Here is a 20,130-nt window from a genome sequence, read left to right as displayed (position 1 = left end):
TCTATCTATCTATCTATCTATCTATCTATCTATCTATCTATCTATCTATCTATCTATCTATCTGTCTGTCTGTGTGTCTGTCTACATACATATAATTTTTCCCACCAACTGCCCTAATACTGGCAAAGTACTTGTGAGTTATAAATATCATCTTTCCACGAAGAAAGTAAACAGTTCAACCTTAATAAGTCTCTTATGATTTCTCTTTCCTGTTTACCTCTTCTTGTTTCTCTTGAGTCTTGTATCTGAAAGTCAAATTTTCTATTCAGCTCTCTTTTCAACAAGAATACTTGAAAGTCCTCTATTTCATTGAATGTCCATTTTTCCCCTGAAGGATTATGCTCAGTTTTGCTGAGTAGGTGATTATTGGTTGTAATTCTATCTCGTTTGCCCTATCGAATACTATATTCCATACCCTCTGGTCCCTTAATGTAGAAGCTGATAAATCTTGTGTTATCCTCATTGTGTTTCTACAATACTCGAATTGTTTCTTTCTGGTTGCTTGCACTGTTTTCTCCTTGACCTGGGAACTCTGGAACTTCACTACAATATTCCTAGGTGTTTTCCTTTGGGGATCTCTTTCAGGAGGTGATCAGTGGATTCTTTGCATTTCTATTTTGCCCTCTGATTCTAAAATATCAGGGCAGTTTTCCTTGATCATTTCTTGAAAGATGATGTTTAAGCTTTTTATTATCATTATTATTATGGCTTTCAGATAGTACAATAATTTTTAAATTCTCTCTCCTGGATCTATTTTATAAGTCAGTTGTTTTTCCAATGAGAAATTTCACGTTATTTTCTATTTTTTTTTCATTCTTTTAGATTTGTTTCACAGTGTCTGGATTTCTCATAAAGTCACTAGCTCCTAATTCCTCCATTTTAACTTTTAAGAAAGTATTTTCTGCAGTGAGCTTTTGGACGTCCTTTTCCATTTGGCCAATTTTGCTTTTTCAGACACTCTTCTCCTCATTGGATTTTTGGACCTCTTTTTCCATTTGGGTTAGGCTATTTTTTAAGGTGTTATTTTCTTCAGTATTTTTTGGGTGTCCTTTAGGAAGCTGTTGACTTGTTTTTCATGATTTTCTTGCATCACTCAGTTTTTACTCAACTTCTGTTACTTGCTTCTCAAAATCCTTTTGGAACTCTTCCATGGCCTGGGACTAATTCATATTTTTCTTGGAGGCTTTGGATGTAGACGCTTTGACTTTGTTTACTTCTTCTGGTTGTATGTTTTGATATTCTTTTTCTCCAAAGTAAAATAATATATTCTAACTGTTTTTACACTGCTTGCTCATGATCTCAGCCAATTACTTGAGTTATGAACTCTTTGTTGAGGTAGTGGTCTGTTTTCAGTGTGGAGAATGTACTGTCCCAAACTTTGGGCATTTTGTGCTGCTATTACCAGAGGAACTTCTAGGTACCTGTAAATTTTCAGTTCTTCCAAGGTGGTATGATCAAGAGCGAGGTGTTTACTCCATTCCTGGCCTGTGCTGTGATCTATGAGTGACCACAAGTACTCTTTTCTGTCTTCGAACTATGAGGAGGATTGTCTCTCTTTTTATCATGGCTTTCAGATAGCCTTATAATTCTTAAATGATTTCTTCTTGATCTATATTTCATGTCAGATTTTCCAGTGAGATATTTCACATTTTCTTACATATTTATTTTCATTCTTTTGGTTTTGTTTTATGGTTTTTGATGTTTCTTAGAGTTATTAGCTTCTACTTGTTCAATTTTAATTTTTATGGAATTATTTTCTATAGTGAGTTTTTGTACATTATTTTGTGTCTTTAGATTTGTTTCCGGGGTTCTTTACTGAAATATGAATAATCTTCCAAGAATTATTGTCTTAATGTATTATTGATGCACTTATAGGGATAAGTTTAGTGAATGTTTTCAAAAAATAAGTGAACTAAATAATGTATTTTTGCGAATGAAATGCTATGTATATGTACTATGTTTAACAGATGTATAAAGGAGAGAAGGGAAGCTGAGGATATGAATGACATACTTTTTTTCCCCTCCTACTCTTCAATTTGCCTTGTAACAGTGACATTTGTCATTAGTAAAATCAATGTGATCAATTATCCTATAGTTCAAAGATGGTTGAGCTTGGAGTCAAAAAATCTATATTGGAATCAATTGCTATGTAAGCAAAGGGACTTGAACTTTTAGAACATGTTTCTTCATTTGTGAGATGGAGATGATGACATCTCAGCTACTTTGCTCACAGATTGCTCAGAAATAAGATATTTATAAAAACCAAATAGTATACAAATTCAGTACATATATGCATATGTATGAATGTGTGTGTATGTATGCAAGCACACATGCAGATATGTATGTCTGTATGTAGGACCAGGGGTAGATAGTGCTATGCTAAAAGCATAGAAGTTCTGGTTGAATTCCTAATTCTGACATCAAGTACTGCTTATGGATAAGTAACTGAAACTTTTTGAGTCTCCATTTGTTCATCTGTAAAATGGGGACAGTGATAACCAATAGGTTTATTGTGAGGATCAAATATACCACTGTTTATAAAACATTTTCATTCTTATCTTCAATATTTTATTGATAATGATAATAGTTATTGTTGTGGCAATAGTATATCTCCTTTTATGGCTGTAAAGGAAATCCCTGCCTGAACTGCAGCAATTCCTAGACAAGCCCTATTAAATATGGTCCAGTTCTATGAAAAAAAAAAGGCAAATGCCTATTTGGCTAAAAGCAAAGATTGAAACCATGAATGCTAGAGTGGCAATAGTAATGACACTGGAGTTATAATACCTGGGTTGAAATCTCACCTCTGTTACTGAAAAGCTCTTTGATATTTGTCAAATGAATTCACTTTTTGAGCCTCAGATTCATTCTCCATTTTCAGCTCAGTGGTGCAGTAGATAAGCTACTGGGCTTGGCATCAGGAACCTCAAATCCAACACTCCTTACACTGTTTCACTCTTGTCTCTCATGGCTCATTTACAAAGTAATTTATTTTTCCTATCCCATTTAATTTTTTTCTCATTTAAACATATCAATATCTATGTCTTTGAGGGAATTTTTTTTAATATAATATATATACACACAAGAAGGATATAGTCCAGAATGGTATTAATGGGTTCCCTCAAGTACTCATAATTCAGAGAATTGTAGAGCAGAGAAATCAATCCCTTCACACACACACACACACACACACACACACACACACACACACATACCTTTCAAATTGATTGACTCTTCTTTCTACAAAAGCACTTATGAAAACTTGCTCTTCCATTATGACCTCTCTTAGAAATCTGTTAGTTTCCTCTTCATGTTCCCCTTGGGTCTTTTTGCCCACACCTGTCTAAGGAGGATACAGGGGAATCCATCTTTCTGCTTAATCATCCATGTTCAGATCAAATTCAGGATGCAGTTCCTTGGTGGTGACACTTCTGATACTGGCTAATTTTCTCATTCACGTCAACCAACATCTTTAATGTCATTCTACTCATGGAGCAAGGAAATGTGGTCCTCCAACTCAGATACAATGTAGACTTCAGCTTTTAGTTTGTATAACCATTTTAAATTAATATATCTTTCTTCTGTTCACCCAGTAATCCCTGCCTTATAACAAATTATAAATAAAAAGAAAGAAGCTTGGCAAATATAATCAACATCCTGAGTCCACTAGTATAGATGATGTTCTACACATGTACTTTCCCACTTTTGCAAAGAGAGTGAGACATTTCCTTATCTCTTTTTGGGGGACAAACAGCGTTGTTAATTACTAAACAAGCAGATTCGTCTTTAGTACCAATCCTGATTTTTATTTACACATTCCATGTCAAGAGCATGTGATTTTATGACAATATACATTTTCTTGGACCTACTCAAACAAACATTTGAGAGAGAGAGAGAGAGAGAAACAATTAATTACAAATTCATCCTGAAGGAGCCATGATGGTATAGAAAACAAAAAAATTTCATAATTCAAGAGTTTATGGCTTTCCTATCCTCCTCAAACATGAAAACCTATCATTTCTCTCCAAACAAGTGAGGGTTCCCTATTGAGATTCCTTATCTGAAAGTAATACCTTGATTGTTTCTAAGTTATCACAAGGGCACTTATATTCTACAAAGCCCAGAGAAACCTAGAAAGAGTTTATATGTACAGGTTTGTAGGTCAGACCTATATGATATTTGCAGAAAGCACATTTAAAAGAAAATAATAAGAAGTAGAAGAGATCTCAGATGTCATCTAGTCTAGATCCATGATACTGTGGAGAAGGAGACTGAGGCTTAAATAGCAAATTCATATTACAAATACTAAATAGCTTATAGAAGCAGAATTTCAACTGAGGTATTCTGAATCCAGAGTTATCACTCTTGCCACTCCACCGTTCATGGTTTCAATCTTTGCTACTATCACACAGGCATTTGCCTTTTTTCCATAATGATAGATGGTATACAACAGGCAGTTTGCAGAAGAAGAAATCAAAGTTATCAATAGTCACATGAAAAATGCTCTAAATCTTTAGTAGAGAAATGCAAATTTAAGCAAATCTGAGGGACCATCTATCAGATTAACTAAAATAGCAGAGAAAAATATGATAAAAGTAAATGGAATGTGGGAAAATAGGTACACTAATGAATTCTTAGTGGAGTTGTGAAACGTTTGCATAATTCTGGAGAACAATTTGGAACCATATTCAAAAGTATATAAAATAATTCCTTCCATTTGACCTAGAAATGCCACTACAAAGAGATGAAAGATAGTGAAAGACTTTATAAGTAAAAATAAAAAAAAAAAACTTATAGCAGTTCTTTTGTGGAAGCAAGCATTGTAAATTGAAGGGATGTCCATCAATTTAGGAATGACTGAATAAGATATGGTATATGATTTTAAGTGAATATTATTGTGATATAAGAAATGAGAAGCAGAAGGGTTTCAGAAAAACTTGGGATGGCTTATATGACCTGATTCAAAAAGAAATGAATTGAACCTTCTACACAGTAGCAGCAATATTGTATGATGATCAACTGTAAAAGGTTAACAAACTTCCATCATTTCTTTTCTGAAACATCATTGCTTGACCAGGACATCCATTACCTTACAGCTAGACATCACATTTCTGTTCCAAAGCTTCCTCATGACATTTTTCATCTCTGTGTTTCTCAGGGTGTAGATCAAAGGCTTCAGCATAGGAGTGATGATAGTATAAAAGACAGTTAGTGATTTATCAAGGGGGAAAGTACAGACATGCATAACATACATGAAAATACAAGGGATAAAGAAGAAGACAACAACTGTGATGTGAGAGATACAAGTAGAAAGGGCTTTTTGTTGACCTTCCAGACTTTGAGTTTTCAAAGAGTGTGGAATGACCCCATAGGAGATAAGTAATAGCAAAAAGAAAATTGGGCACATTACTGCCCCATTGGCAACCACCAAGATGCAAATTATACAAGTATCTGTACAGGAAAGTTCCAACAAAGGGTACATGTCACAAATGAAGTGATCAATTACATTGGGTCCACAAAATGGAAGACTAACAATAAAAAGTAGCTGAACTAATGAATGTATAAAACCTCCAATCCAGGATGCCAACAAGAGCACGCTGTCTCATTATGACTAAGTAATGTAAGGGTTTACATATGGCTACATAGCAGCCATAGGCCATAAAAACAAGAAGAAAAACTTCAGCCACACCAAAGAAGTGTTCCAAGAAGAGCTACACCATGCAAGCTCAGAAGGAAATCATCGCTGTTTCATGGAGCATGTCTAGGGTCATTTTAGGGACAATGACAGTGGAATAGAGAGCATCCATAAAAGACAAGAAGGCAAGAAAGAAGTACATAGTGAACCTCAAGCTCTTATTTCCAATGATAGTTCTGATAATGAGAATGTTGCCTACTATAGTTAAAATATAGATAAGTAAGAATACAGAGAATAGTGGTTTTTTTGTACCTATAGATTCTGAGTAAGCCCTAGGAGGACAAACATGGTAACATTGTTCCTGATTTCCAAGTGTGTGTAGGGAGGCGTTGAGAGAAAAGCAGACAAAGTGTTTATTGGATATACCAACAGACTTATAGTTTATGAGAGTCTTTAATTCAGTTCTAACATCTGGCAGTTTTGATGAAGAACCTGCTTAATCTTTATGTGCATCAATTTGTTCACCAGAATACTGGTCATAATAGTGGAACATTACCTGCTTCACAGAGCTTTTGTGGTTCTATTTGCAAATTTTAATTTCATGCAAAAGTTACTTGTTCTGTAATTTCAGGAGTGAAATCCTTAGTATAAAAATAATTATGAAACATAAACCTTTACTGGACCCACTTTTTACAACAAGTTCATTTCTCAATATATTCCTCCCTACATCTGACAGTATATGAACAGTGCCTTACTCAGAGTTTCTATTCTTTGTAATAAAGAGAAGAAGGCACACTTTCTTAAGTATTTTCTGTGACAAAGTTGAGCACTATATTATATTCAGGTTTTTTTTTCTTAAATTGTTCTTACTGTTTATATTGTTTTCATTAATGTGGAGATTGTTTTCCATGTTCTTCTTACTGTAATCTGCTTCTATTAATAAAAATAATATTTCTCTAAATTTCAGATATTCATATTTTCTAATAGTGCAGATATAGTCTGTCATATTTAAGTATTCCCTAATAAATGGACATTTACTTTTTCTTCTTTTTTTGCACATGCACAGAAAGTACTTTAATGAATATTTTTGGTATAAAGTATCTTTTACTGGAGTCCTCTTGGATGTCTCCCTGGCAATGAATTTCCCCATTTCCAATGGCATGAGCATTTTAGTTTCTTATTGGAAACACAATCTTTTAAACTGAGGTATAAATGCTCTTCTAAAATTTCCAACACATTTCCATTTCTATAATTGAATTTGTTCTCATAGGAGAAAAATATAATTGGATGTGATTCCAATGGAAAAGAGGCAAATGCACAGAAATTTAAGACCATGATTCAAGGTCCTCTGATCACCTACATAAAAAGAATTGAAATTTTTATGCAATTAAGAACTTTCCTATAAACTGAGGGTCATTACAATGACCTCTATAAATAAAGAGTTAAATACTGATGACATCTTGTTTTATTCAATTGAGTTTTTTTTTTTCCATTCATATAATAAGAATTGTTTTTATCCCTATTACATGTATTGATATGCAATTGATATAAAAAAGATATTACTTTAGAATATTATTGATGCTTTTCCAAATATAAATTTAACTAATCTTAAGTTTGAAAGTGTACTAAAAGTATGTTTTTATTAAAAATAAATAAAATAGAAAAATCACATAGAACCTTATAGATTTTATAAAATTATTATTATTATTATCATTACCATTATCATTATTATTATTATCATCATCTCATGTTCTTCAGACATTTCAATGTAAAGGGAAGAAATGAAAGATATCATGAATTTTTCTATGCTTTACAGTTTCTTGAAGGCTATTGTCTCTTATTAATGGGTAAAACCATATCATTAAAGCACTATTCTGAAATCAAAACCATATGTCATTTTTTGAGTATTTTTCTACACTTGATTTTTATATTTTTTCTAGTTTCTTTGTAAAGGTGCCACTTCAGAATAGATAATTCAGTAAAGTGTCCCACTCACTTTACATCTTAAAATAATCATCTCAATCATCTAATTTCTTCATTTATAATCACAACTACTTAAAGAGATTAAAAATTGGTCTTGTGAGAAGATGACCACTGGGGCTTTTTGTTGGGGCTTTATTTCTTTATTTTGATAACATGAATCCCATTTCTCACTGAATCAAGTGATAAAAACTTATTCAGCTTAGGTTAGCATTTACTTTATAACCTTAAGGCAAAACCTAGTTTGGAATAGAATCAGAAATGTGAATGACTTTTATAAATATAATACCTCTCCATGGAGTCTAATGTTCCAAGTCCTGGATTCTGATATGCTTTACTTGGTGCTGAAACACAGTTGCTTAGAGCAATGAAAACATTGTTTACCACTATTTGTCCTGTTGTGATCAAACAGACAGAAAAGTCCATGAACTCATTTCAGTTAAAAAAAAAAGTCTAGGTTGGTTTAATTATTTCCAAATTTCTCCTCCAATTCCCACATATCAGTATTTTTTTCAAACAATTAAACTTTCTTAGATATGAGTCCATGAAGTTAGTGATAACCCATGCATTTTTGTCAACAGCAGGAGCATTTTATACATATTCAATAAAAAAAAAAATCCTAGCTCTGTGAGCCATTTTAATACTGTGTTCTTAAAGTTCTTTCTCCTCTAATGAAATCCTTTGAGGAATCTGCCCAGGGAACAGAGACAGTCCACATAGTCCTTCAGTTCTATGACTCTGGAGATGTCTCAGTGAATACCCTTCATAGTAGAGTCAAGGAGAAAAAATGTGTCCAAAGTAGAAAACAGTAGAAAGGTTTTCAAGATAGGACTATTAAAATGCTTTACATGGTTTATTTGGGAAAAATACATATACATATATATATATATATATGTATGTATGAATGTGTGTATGTATGTATATGTGTATGTGTATATGTGTATATGTATATACACATGTATATGTGTGTGTTATATATGCTCATACAACTACAAAAGGGAGAAAGAGCAGATAAATGAATTCAGCATGCAACTAAAAAAACTAGAAAAAGAACAAATTAAAAAAAACAATTAAACATTAAAATGGAAATCCTGAAAATCAATGGAGAAGAATAAAATTGAAAGTGCCACCTATCTGCCCTATTTTTTTAACTAGAAAATGAATATTGAGGTTAACAATCAATTACAACATGCAGACATAAGACCATAGATGTAAAGCTGGAATGGACTCAAATCATATAGTGCAACTTCCCCTACCCCACCACATCCACCAGTATATTTTTTTATATAAATGAGGAAGATGAGGTCCAAAAAATAAAACAATTTGTCCAAAGTCAGACATATATATTGGCAAATTTAGAGTTCAAACTTAGTCTGCATCCAAAATGAAAACACTTGCCACTGTACCATGGTTCCTACCCACAAATCCTCTCTAACACATCATAATGGAAAATAAAGCAAGCAGGGCAAACCCACAATGACATGATTACTTTGATAATGGGACATTTTTTTCTATTCCAGTGGGCCCATAGTAGACAAATAAATGAGGAACTGCTTCCATCTCCAGCATGCTGTTTCTATTTAAATGCTTAGAATCCCACAGTTAACATCTTTTGCTCTAGTTAACTGTTTTCTAGTTGTTACAAAATGCTTAGAGCAATTTTAAATGTTAGGAGCTTAACTCTGACCCAAAACATTTGGGACATGCAGAAGGACATAGAGATTAATAGATATTTCTGTGAAATAGACTAGCGTGTCTAGGCTATCTTTTAGCATGAAAGAACTTATTATTTAAAAATCAAAAACTATTGCCAAAAATGAGAGCTTCTCACTGTTTTTGTTTTAGTTTTCCCTGAAACATATGTCTTTATAGCTGGCAAAATATTTCACATTCATTTAAATTTCATGACAGCATTGTGAGGTAGATAATGAATATTATTAGCCCAATTTTATAGATGAGAAGATTCAGGTGGAGAGAAATTTAATGACAGAGACCCACAGTTAATAAATATCACAAGTCAAATAGGAATACAGTCTTTCCTGGCTTCAATTTCAGCATACTATACTCCATACCAAGTAATCCTCTCTAAGCAAAATAAGAGTTATTAATTTTTATAATATTCAACATGATTGAAACCATATTTGTTGTCAACCTGTCTTAGGATTCTTTATGATACATTTAAGAGCATGTAGAAAATATTTCATTTCACAGCTTTAAAAAAAGTTTCATATTTTATTTACATTTTCTTGGATTTTTTTCATCTTCACAATTCTTTCTTCATTGTATGAACAACTTTCACTACAAATCATATAGCATAATTTAGAGAGAATACAAAAATATTTTCATTATGTTTTTTCCTTCAATAGAATTTCAAGGAATAGTCAGGAAACTGGAAAACAAGATTCTTATTCTCAAAATAAATCCTCTGTTTTGCTTAACATCAGGGGGAAAAACTTGGAATACTGTCATGAAATCACTACCAAGTATATCTGAAGAGTCTGTTCTGTCCTCTTTTCTCTTCACATTCTCTTTTGATAATCTCATCAACTCCTAGATATGGGAGACAGCAAGTGAAAATTCTTGGAGTTAGGTGATGGAGTCTTAGGTCAGTGTTGCTGAATTGCAGAATACATATAAGGGAATAATGCATAAGAACATAGGGAAAGTGTATGTAGGGAGAGGTATGAAAGGCCTTGAATGCAATGTGGAATGAAATCATAATAGAAAATGGAGTAAACAGGAAAGTTGTGAACCCTGTATAAAAGAGGGCTTTGGGAAGAGTTTAGCGCTTTATCCTCCAGGACTCCAATCATAGGAGACAGGCAACTAAGGGAGCATTGAGAAAGTTCAGAGGATCAAAACCTGAATAATGTTTCATGATGATGACAGTAAAGGTGGTCAGCTTTTCCTGGCGTGGGGGGGGGGTAAATGAGGTGAGGGTTGTCCATGAAGTCAAAACCAAACATCTGCTAATGTAAAATGGAGTTATGAATCAGAGTTCTAAAGTCATGTTAATTGCTTTCTCTTTATACTGATGTTATTATTGTAAAAATCATTTTCTTGGTTCTGCTCACTTCACTTTGCATCTTAAAATTCTCCCCAGGTTACTTTGAAACTTTTCATTATTTTTTTCATTCAATATTAATTTTAAAGTACTTACATTATATAAGGCATTGTATTGCACAAAGAGGCAAAAGACCATCTTTACTCACAGAGTATACAATCTAATGAGGGAGATAGCATGCAAACAAATATATACACAGCAAGCTACACACAGCACAAATAAGAAATAATTAAAGGAGGAAAGCACTAGAATTAAGAGACATTAGGAAGCTCTTCCAGTAGAATGTGGTATTGTATATTGGATTTAAAGAAAGCCAGAGAGGTCAGTCGTTGGAGCAGAGGAAGGGAAGGGGAACAGCCAGAGAAAATGCTTTGATTGAAGAGATGAAGTGTCTTATGTGTAGAATAGCTGGGAGGCCAATGCCTCTGGATCAAAGAGTAAATATTGGGGCATAAGGCATAAGGAGACTTGAAAGATAGGAGGATCTAGGTTATGAGGACCTTTTAGTGCCGAATAGAAAACTTTCATTTTTGGTCTTAGAGACAATAGGAAATCACAGGAGTTAATAGAAGTTAAGAGGGAGTTGATTTGATCATACCTATGTTTTAGGAAAATCACATGAGTGGATGAATGGAGAATGGATTAGAGTGGGGAGAGGCCTGAGGTAGGCCAAACCACCAGCAGGTTTTTGCAGCAATCCAGGTGTGATATAATGAGGGCTGGCACCAGATTGGAGAAGGTATTAGAGGAGAGAAGGGGATATGTTTGAGAAATAACACAAAGGTGAAATTAATAAACATTCACAACAGATTGGACATGGAAGGAAAGGGGTGGGGATGAGATAGAGTTAGGAGCACAGAATGACTTTTAGGTACTGAGCTTGAGGAATTGGGAGGATGGTGTTGCCCTCTATAGTAAAAGAGAAAGTAAGAGAGGGAGAATTTAGAATGAAAGATAATGGATTACATTTTGGAGGTACTGAGTTTAAGATATCTACTGAGCATCTAGTTTGAGATATCTGAAAAGTAGTTGAAGATGTGAGATTGTAGATCAGCAGAGAAATTGGGCAGGAAATATAGATTTGAGAATCATCAGCATAGACATGGTGATTAAATCCATTGGATCTGATGAGATCACCAAGTGAAGAAACAAAAAGGGAGAAAAGAAGTGGGCCCAGTTCACACTGAGGAAAATCTACAATTAGAGGATGTAATCTGGAGGAAGATTCAGTAAGAAGATAGAGGGGTAATTGTCAAATAGGTAAAGGAAAATTAGGAGAGAGTGGTGTCCTGAAAATGTAGAGATAAAAGAATATCAATGAGGAAATAGTGATCAAACTATCAAAGCTGGCAGATAGGTCAAGGAGAATGAAGATTGAGAAAAAGATATGGCAACTAAGACATAATTAGTAACTTGGGGAGAGCAGTTTCAGTGGAATGTTAAAGTCAGAAACCAAATTGTGGGAGATTGAAAAGAGAGAAAGAGGAAAGAAAGTGGTTGCATCTATTGTAGCTGACTTTTCAAGAAGTTACCCTATGAAAGGCAGGATAGGAATGGGACAACAATTAGCAGAGATGGAAGGATCAAGTAATTGTTTGTTTGCTTCTTTTAACCATAAGGAGATGGTGACATGTTGGTAGGCAGTAGGAAATGAACCAGTAAAGAAGAAGAGATCAAAATGAGTGAAAAAAAAACGAGAATCAAAAAGTGAAAAGTTTGTTGAAGGAGAAGGGATTAATGGGCTCACTTTAACAAGCAGATGAGTTAGCTATGGTAAAGAGTGAGGCCATTTCATCACATGAAATAAGGGTGATTGAGGAGAAAGTGGCAGATGCCTCCTGAGTTATAGCCTTTAAGGAAGAAAGGAGAAGAAGGAATTCAAAGTGAATACCCTCATTTTTTTCTGTATAATATGAGGCAAGTTTCTCTGATGAAAGCGTGGTGATAGAGAAAGTGAGGGGAAGTTTGAGGAGGGATAAAAAGTTTTGGAAGAGAAGCTGTTGAAAGTGGAATAGAACATCGATAAGGAAGGAACAATATGACTGCCTAATAGCAGTGATGGTCCATTTGAGGTTATATAGCACAAATTTGTAGTGGAAAATATCCCCTTTAACATTTTTTATAGCACGGTAGTATTACATGCTATTAATACACCATAATTTTATCAACCATTCCCTGATTGATTGGCACACATTCATTTCACACACACACATATATATATGTATGTATATGTATATATATATATATATATATATGTGTGTGTGTGTGTGTGTGTATATGTATGTAAGTATATATGTATATATATATATATATTTATTATTCGTTTTAAGCTTCAAAATAAATGAAGGACAGGGGGGAAAGAACATTTCCATGTACTCAGCAGAACATAAAAAATGATTCAACATAAAACCATGAATTTCCATTTCAGACTGTTTAAAAAAACCTATGTAACAAATAGTATACATTGTTTTCTACCCAGCTTTTCTGTACTTTTTTCTAAGTTTTATTTTGTTCTATGTTGTGTATTTTTTATATTTTACTCCCTCCCTCTCTACCTTTCCCCAGAGAAGGCTACAATTAAACATGAACACACACGTATGGGTGTACATATATTCACATATGCATCTATTTGTATGTATGTATGTGTGTACACACATACATACACATGAATGCATATATGAATATATGTATTATGAACGTATAAGTTCCTTCTCTGTATTTGGATATTATCTGAATTCATAGGTCCAAGTTTTTACATGTTTTTTTTTAAATCAATGAGCTCATCATTTCTTACACTGCAGTATTATTCCATCATAATCACATACCACAACTTGTTTAGTCATTCTCCAATTAAAAATCATCTATCATTATAACAAATCTGATAACAGTAAGATGATATCTCAAAGATATTTAAATTTGCATTTCTCTCATCAATAATTTGGAGCCATTTTTCATAAAACTACAAATGTATATTCATATATTTTTACCATATATACATTGGGGAAATGACTTGTATTCTAATAACTCACCAAGTTCTTTATAAGGCATCTCTTCATTTCATTTGCCAACAGAAAAGAGCTGCTGTAAATATACATGTATGTATGTATTTATATATATACATGTATATATTTGTTTATGTATATACATTTTATATATGTATATATGTAATTATGTGTATATATGTATATGCATAACAACTCTTTGTAGTAGCAAGGAAATTAAATCAAGGGTGACATATACACATATAAATATATGTGTATTTATATATGTGTGTATTTATGTGTGTACTGATAGTAAGTATGTCCATAGTATAAATGGGACATTTTTTCTTTTTTCTTATATCTTTTAATTAAAGTCCTAATATCAGGATAGTTGGATTAAAGGGTATACAAAGTTTGACAATTTTTGTGACATAGCTTGAAATTACTTTCCTGAATGACTAAACCAGTAGACAGTTCCAACAACACTGAATGAAAATATTGTTTTTGTTTTTTTCCCACAGTTCCTCCAGGATTTTAACAATAACAATATTTAACAATATGATGGATATTAGGGGTAGCCTCTGAATTATTTTGATTTGAATTTCTCTAATTATTAATGATTTAAATCATTTTTCACATGTCTATTGATAACTTGGTTTGGGACTTCTTGCTCTTAAACGTGCCTGTCTGTAGTCTGTGAAGATTTTTCATTTGGAGAATGAATATGTTGATTCTTATTTGCCTCTCACTGTAGACAATTATTCTACAAGTAATGGCAAAAATCATCATAAAAACAATCTGAGTCTCTGCCTTGTGGATGTTCATGTTGACTGAGTTGAATTGGAAAATCCATATTATTGCAGTGGGGCTCTGGAACAGCAAGTATTAACTAAAGGTTTAAAAAAATAAACAAACTAAAAAATAAACTATATAAGACAACAACAACAAAACCTGGTTGTTCCTAATATACTCTGTTCTATCCAATACCCTTTTTTGTTGTTTAGTCATTTTATTTGGCCATGTTATATACTTTGTGATGTCATTTGGAGTTTTCTTGGCAAAGACAATAGAATCTTTTGTCATTTCCTTCTCCAACTCATTTTATAGATGACAAACTGAGGCAAACAGGATTAAGTAGCTTGGAGTCACACAGCTTAAAATTTGGAATTTTGTAGCTGGATTTGAACCCAGGAAAATGAATCTTCATGACTCCAGGCTTGGCACTCTGTCCCCTGCACCACCTAGATTCACTGAATCTTCCAAAGCTTTATGGACAAACATGATACGAGTCTTTCATTTGAATCTATAATTAAAAACAAAAATGTCACAGTGATTGGATGTTTAGTCATTATCTCCTTCCTGCTAGCATATTTGACTACAACTTCCAAGGTGACAAATGTCAGAGTAATTGATAAAGTAAGTGGAAAGTCACCTGAGGATCAACAGTAATCTATTTTCCCCAAGCCCATGTGAAGGGTTCACCAGGGACATGTCAATGGTATGACATTCCCTGATTATTCACTTTGTACTGGACACAGTATCCCTGGTGAGGCAGGTTTTAAAAGCATAATGGGAATATTTCATTATTTCTCTGCTATGGCAAATAATTGATGCCTCCAATATATAGAAAAGAATGAAATGGATATGTCTACATTGTTTCACAAACACTTTCCCAAAATAATGTATCTTTTAGGACAAAGCCTTTCTGTCACCACTGATAATTAATTCCTCTGAGAGCTCAGCTCTGGGCAGGAAAATAAGTCCCTAAACTTTATAATGTGCAATTTAGTTCCATTTCTTATGAAAAGGTAAAAGGAGAGGAGGTATAAACATAGATGGTCATTTAAAGTCAGTTCTACCTGATGTCATAAAGGCGTGTATAGAATCAATGAGACCTCTTTACCATCTCAATGTTTTTGTTTTGTTTTGTATTTATTATTGCTAGAGAACATAGTTCTGAATATGATTGGCTTTTCCTAGATGCAAGGTGAGGGAAATCCAGGATGCAAGAATCCTTAGAATATTTCCATAGAAATCCTGGCTGACTCTATGGTTGAACCATTGCCATCATCTTCTTATCCAATGAAAATACCACCATGAAAGTGAGAATTCTCTTCAATACATGAGAAAGCATCCTTATCCATACATCACACCAGGGTAAGTTTCACTACCCACCCCCACAAACTCTACTGGAGCTGATACTTATTCTGATCTATATATATAGATCATAATGATCCCTTATAATGATATATTTATTGATTTTTAAATGAATTTAATCTATAAGACTTGATTCTTAAGACAAACTGAAAATATAGCTTGATGTATTTTTAAGTGCTTGAATTGCTGTGAGGCAGATAATTAAATTTTGAATCCAATTTCTTTCACCTTTCTGAACCTCAGTTTGCTACTCTGCAAAATGAAAAGAATAACATTTGCAATGGCTACCGTCTAGGGCTGGGTGGTAAGAAAGTTCTTGGAAAAATGTAAACCATCATATAAAAGTGATTTATTTACATGTAATAGGCAAAGGAACTGAGGAACAAAGATGGTATGAATAACCAAAAGTAACAGATGAAAGCAGAGATTTCAAGAAAGGTCCTCTAACTGTTATGTTAGACTACATTGCCTTTAAAAAGATTTTGTGTGTGTGTGTGTGTGGCAATTGGGATTAAATAACTTGCCCAGAGTCACACAGACAGTGAGTGTTATGTGTCTGGGGCTGAATTTGAACTCAGGTCCTCCTGACTCCAGGGCCTGTGTTCTATCCACTGCACCACCTAGCTGCCCCTAAAGAGAAATTTTTGAATTGGAATAATCCCAATAATTAAACTCCTAAAATATATATGCATGTATGATAAAATGTCATAATAAAATATAAAACATTAGAAGCTGGAGAGTAAAGTTATTGTTTGAATTGTTCCTATCGCTTCGCTCTACTAGAGACTGCAGGATACCTTTCAGGCATAATTTCAAATGTAAACACATAGTTGATGCCTTTTATATACTTAACATTATATCTGTCTGTTTGCAGTCAGACTATACCGTTAGGGTCATAACTCAAGATTCCCCTTGAAAATAAGCAGAGATGCCTTAAAAAATAAAGAGAAACTCAGAAAAGCAAAGCTAGGATTTGGAATCAGAAAGGATAGAGGCATGTATATTAAAAATCACACTAGATAGAATATACTAAAGTTTTCTCATTTGAGTAGTACTTGACATATATTTTTAACTTCAAACTTTATTTCTATTTCATATATCTGATTTAGATGACATTAGAAGAAAAACAACAACAACAACAACAACAACAACAAAACTCTAGTCATTCTTTCAAGGATAGGGAAGAATCCTTGAGGATTTGAGTATAAGGACTATGAGAAGGGGTGGATTTTCATAACTGATGAGGTTCCCTAATGATTATATGTGATATTAGTTATGACAATAGATTATAAACCATTGTAATCATTTAGATAAGACATGTTAAAGTGTGATGAGAATATGAATAGCGAGAATGGGACAAAATTTAGAGATATTGTGTAGATAGAATTGATATGACCTGGCGACTGATTGGATGTGGGAGATGTGGGAAAGGAAAGATTCAGGGGGCAATTCTGAGATCACCAACCTTGGTAACTAGTAGCAGGATGATTATCTCAAAAATGCGAATTTTAGAGAAAGAGCATGGTAAAAGTATGGGGAGATCATTTCATATTATCATATAATGTTTTCTATACCTCCACATACGTAGGATATGGTGTTAAGAAGAAGATTGAAGGAAAGTAGTACAAGAGAAATAATTAGTTTGACCACATATGTTAAGGAATTATCTGTATACACATTGTATGTGCATCTATGAAGATTTTGTCAACAAAGGTGAGAATGTAAAGGGAGAAGAATAGTTCCCAGTCAAAGGTATGAATGATATCCATTCTAAGCAAGAAGGATGTCAGTGATGGTTCAGTAAAGCTGAAAGAGAGAGAACAACTAGAGCGCTATGATGACAGTGAGAAAATGACTCTACCATAGAAGACAAAATGGGGAAAGGATATTTAGAAGGAAAGAATGGTTAGAAGCTGATGAAAGCCACATGTTTTTAAAAGCTCAAAAGAGTGAAGGAGAGTGAAGATGAGGATTGAGAAGTGGTTAACTGAATCAAATGTGAAACATTCACTTTGATAGATATTTAATTGATCTTTCCTGAATGATTGATTTCAGTCAGGTGGTAGAGTCAGATATCATATGGGGAAGTGTTGAGAAGAGAAATGTAAAAATGTGTGATGGCATCAATTATGTATGGGATTTTTTTCTGAAAGTTCAGAGGGCTACAAGTGAAAGTTTTTGTTGAACATTTCTTTTAAAAATCAGATAGACCCAATTATATTTTAGATAACAAAAGAGATGAGAGAGAGAGAGAGAGAAAGAAAGAGAGAGAGAGAGAGAGAGAGAGAGAGGAATGGAGGGAGAGGAGGAAGGAAGTAGAAGGAGAGAGAGTGGGACAGGACAGGGGATTCTAGGAGGAGTCAGAAAAGGGATAAGGAAAAAAGGGAATAAATATTAAGTACCTACTATGTACCAGGTATTTTGATGAGTAATATAGAAATATTAATTCAAAGGATAGAGATCTCTGGTAAAGTTTTTTGCGTATGGCAAGGATAAAGATAACTTCTTCATGAAAGATCGGATTAAAGGGATGAAAGAATGGGAGAAGTATATAGGGGAATTTTTAATTTTGTTATAGGAGATATAATAACATAATTCAGGATGGATAAATTATTATTTGAGTTAACTTCAAGAGTAATAGGTCTCCTGAAGGTGGAATGCATAAGGAGAACATGGGACTCTTAAGAAAACAGTAACAGATTTTGAACATTAGTTTTATGGAGGATGAATGAGACAGCCACTGAAAATTAAAGATTGTCATGAAAATGTAAGGATCCTTTTGACAATAAATTACATGAAATTATAATGGATCCATTCATCACTGTGATATTTTATCAACAAAGATTTAGCAACCAGGAAATTATGAGTGAGGAAAACAGATTGAAAAAAAAATCTAGCAGCATGTGAATGGAAATAGGAAAAAGGGATCCAAGAATGTAAGATGACATTTAACTCACTTGGTTAAGAACAGGATCAAGACTTTGAAGAAAGGCAAATTTTGGACATAACAAATATGATGAACTGGGAGGATAGAGAGAACTGGAAAGATGGTATTTTTGGTAAGTGAGGCTAAAAAAGAGAGTTTGGTTGACTTCAGATAAGCTGAGAGAGGCAAATATAAATCTCAATGTCATTGAAAAGTCCTGGTTAAGTGATGGTGAAGTCTAAACTATGACCCATCTTTTGAGTCTTTCAAATGGAACACGTATAGATTATAGGTATTCCTGAGCACATAGAACTGTTCATGGCACACACTAAGTGATTAATGAACTCTTATTGACTGACTTGAGGAAGCTAATAAACTGAGAGTCAAAGGCATTCAAGAGAACATAAACATATTGAAGCCCTCAATTATAAAGGATAGTTTTGGGCTGGAGAGAAGACTGAAGACCAGAAACTGACCTCCTACAGAAGTAGAAGAGGGTAATCTAGGAGACAGTGATTATATCAAAAAAGAGCTTGGCAGAGATAGATAAAGATATAGATACATTAACCATAAATGATAAAGGTATACTGACATATGTATGTATATATATATATATATATGTGTGTGTGTGTGTGTGTGTGTGTATACACACTATATATGTACATAGACATACATGTACATAGATAGATATAGATAAATATACCAATCCATATCTATCTATATCTATATCACAGAGAGAGAGAGAGAGAGAGAGAGAGAGAGAGAGAGAGAGAGCCTTAAAGGAAAAAAAGAGGTAGCTGATAGATTGGAGTAGAAGGAAGGGGGAGAATCTGGATTGGCTAGTAGAGAACATATATGCCAACTCCCTTTATTTCTCTACTGTGTTAAACAAAACAAAATGAAACAAAAAAGTCTCAACTAGCTTTGAAGACTGTGGTGTCCATTAGTGAAATTCTTCTGGTAATAAATTGTGTCTAGGAGTGAAAGAAAGAGTATGGAAGAAGAGATTGAGAAAGATGGTACATTTGCCAAAGATCAAACTGATATTTAAAATGGAATAAAGGAAAGTAAAGGAAAAATTTCAGGGAAAGAAAGAGACAGCTGAGTTGCTGCCAGCTATCAATCCAATCCAGGTTTTCGTTATTGTAGCCAGGACTCTTGCTGTAGAATATAAAATCCTTCTAGTCCATTGACTTTAAACTTTGTGTCATTCATTCCTGTAGCAATCTAGGAAAGACTATGGTACCCCTTCACATTACAAGAATAATGATTATATATTAATTTCTATCTATACATATATATATACATACACACATCTCTATCTCTATCTATCTGTCTATCTATCTATCTATCTATCTATCTATCTATCTATCTATCTATCTATCTA

At 33.5% G+C, this 20,130-nt stretch overlaps 1 pseudogene; it reads right to left on the bottom strand.

Moving 5' to 3' along the window:
* Nucleotides 1-5,062: 5,062 nt before the first annotated feature.
* LOC114051834 lies at nt 5,063-6,188 on the bottom strand (annotated as a pseudogene).
* Nucleotides 6,189-20,130: the final 13,942 nt, after the last annotated feature.

Source organism: Vombatus ursinus, unplaced genomic scaffold, assembly GCF_900497805.2.
Source record: "Vombatus ursinus unplaced genomic scaffold, bare-nosed wombat genome assembly UNPS02014806.1, whole genome shotgun sequence".
In the NCBI taxonomy this organism is placed as follows: domain Eukaryota; kingdom Metazoa; phylum Chordata; class Mammalia; order Diprotodontia; family Vombatidae; genus Vombatus; species Vombatus ursinus.
The sequence above is the reverse complement of the archived record's forward strand: the minus strand, read 5'-3'. Positions and strand labels throughout refer to the sequence as shown.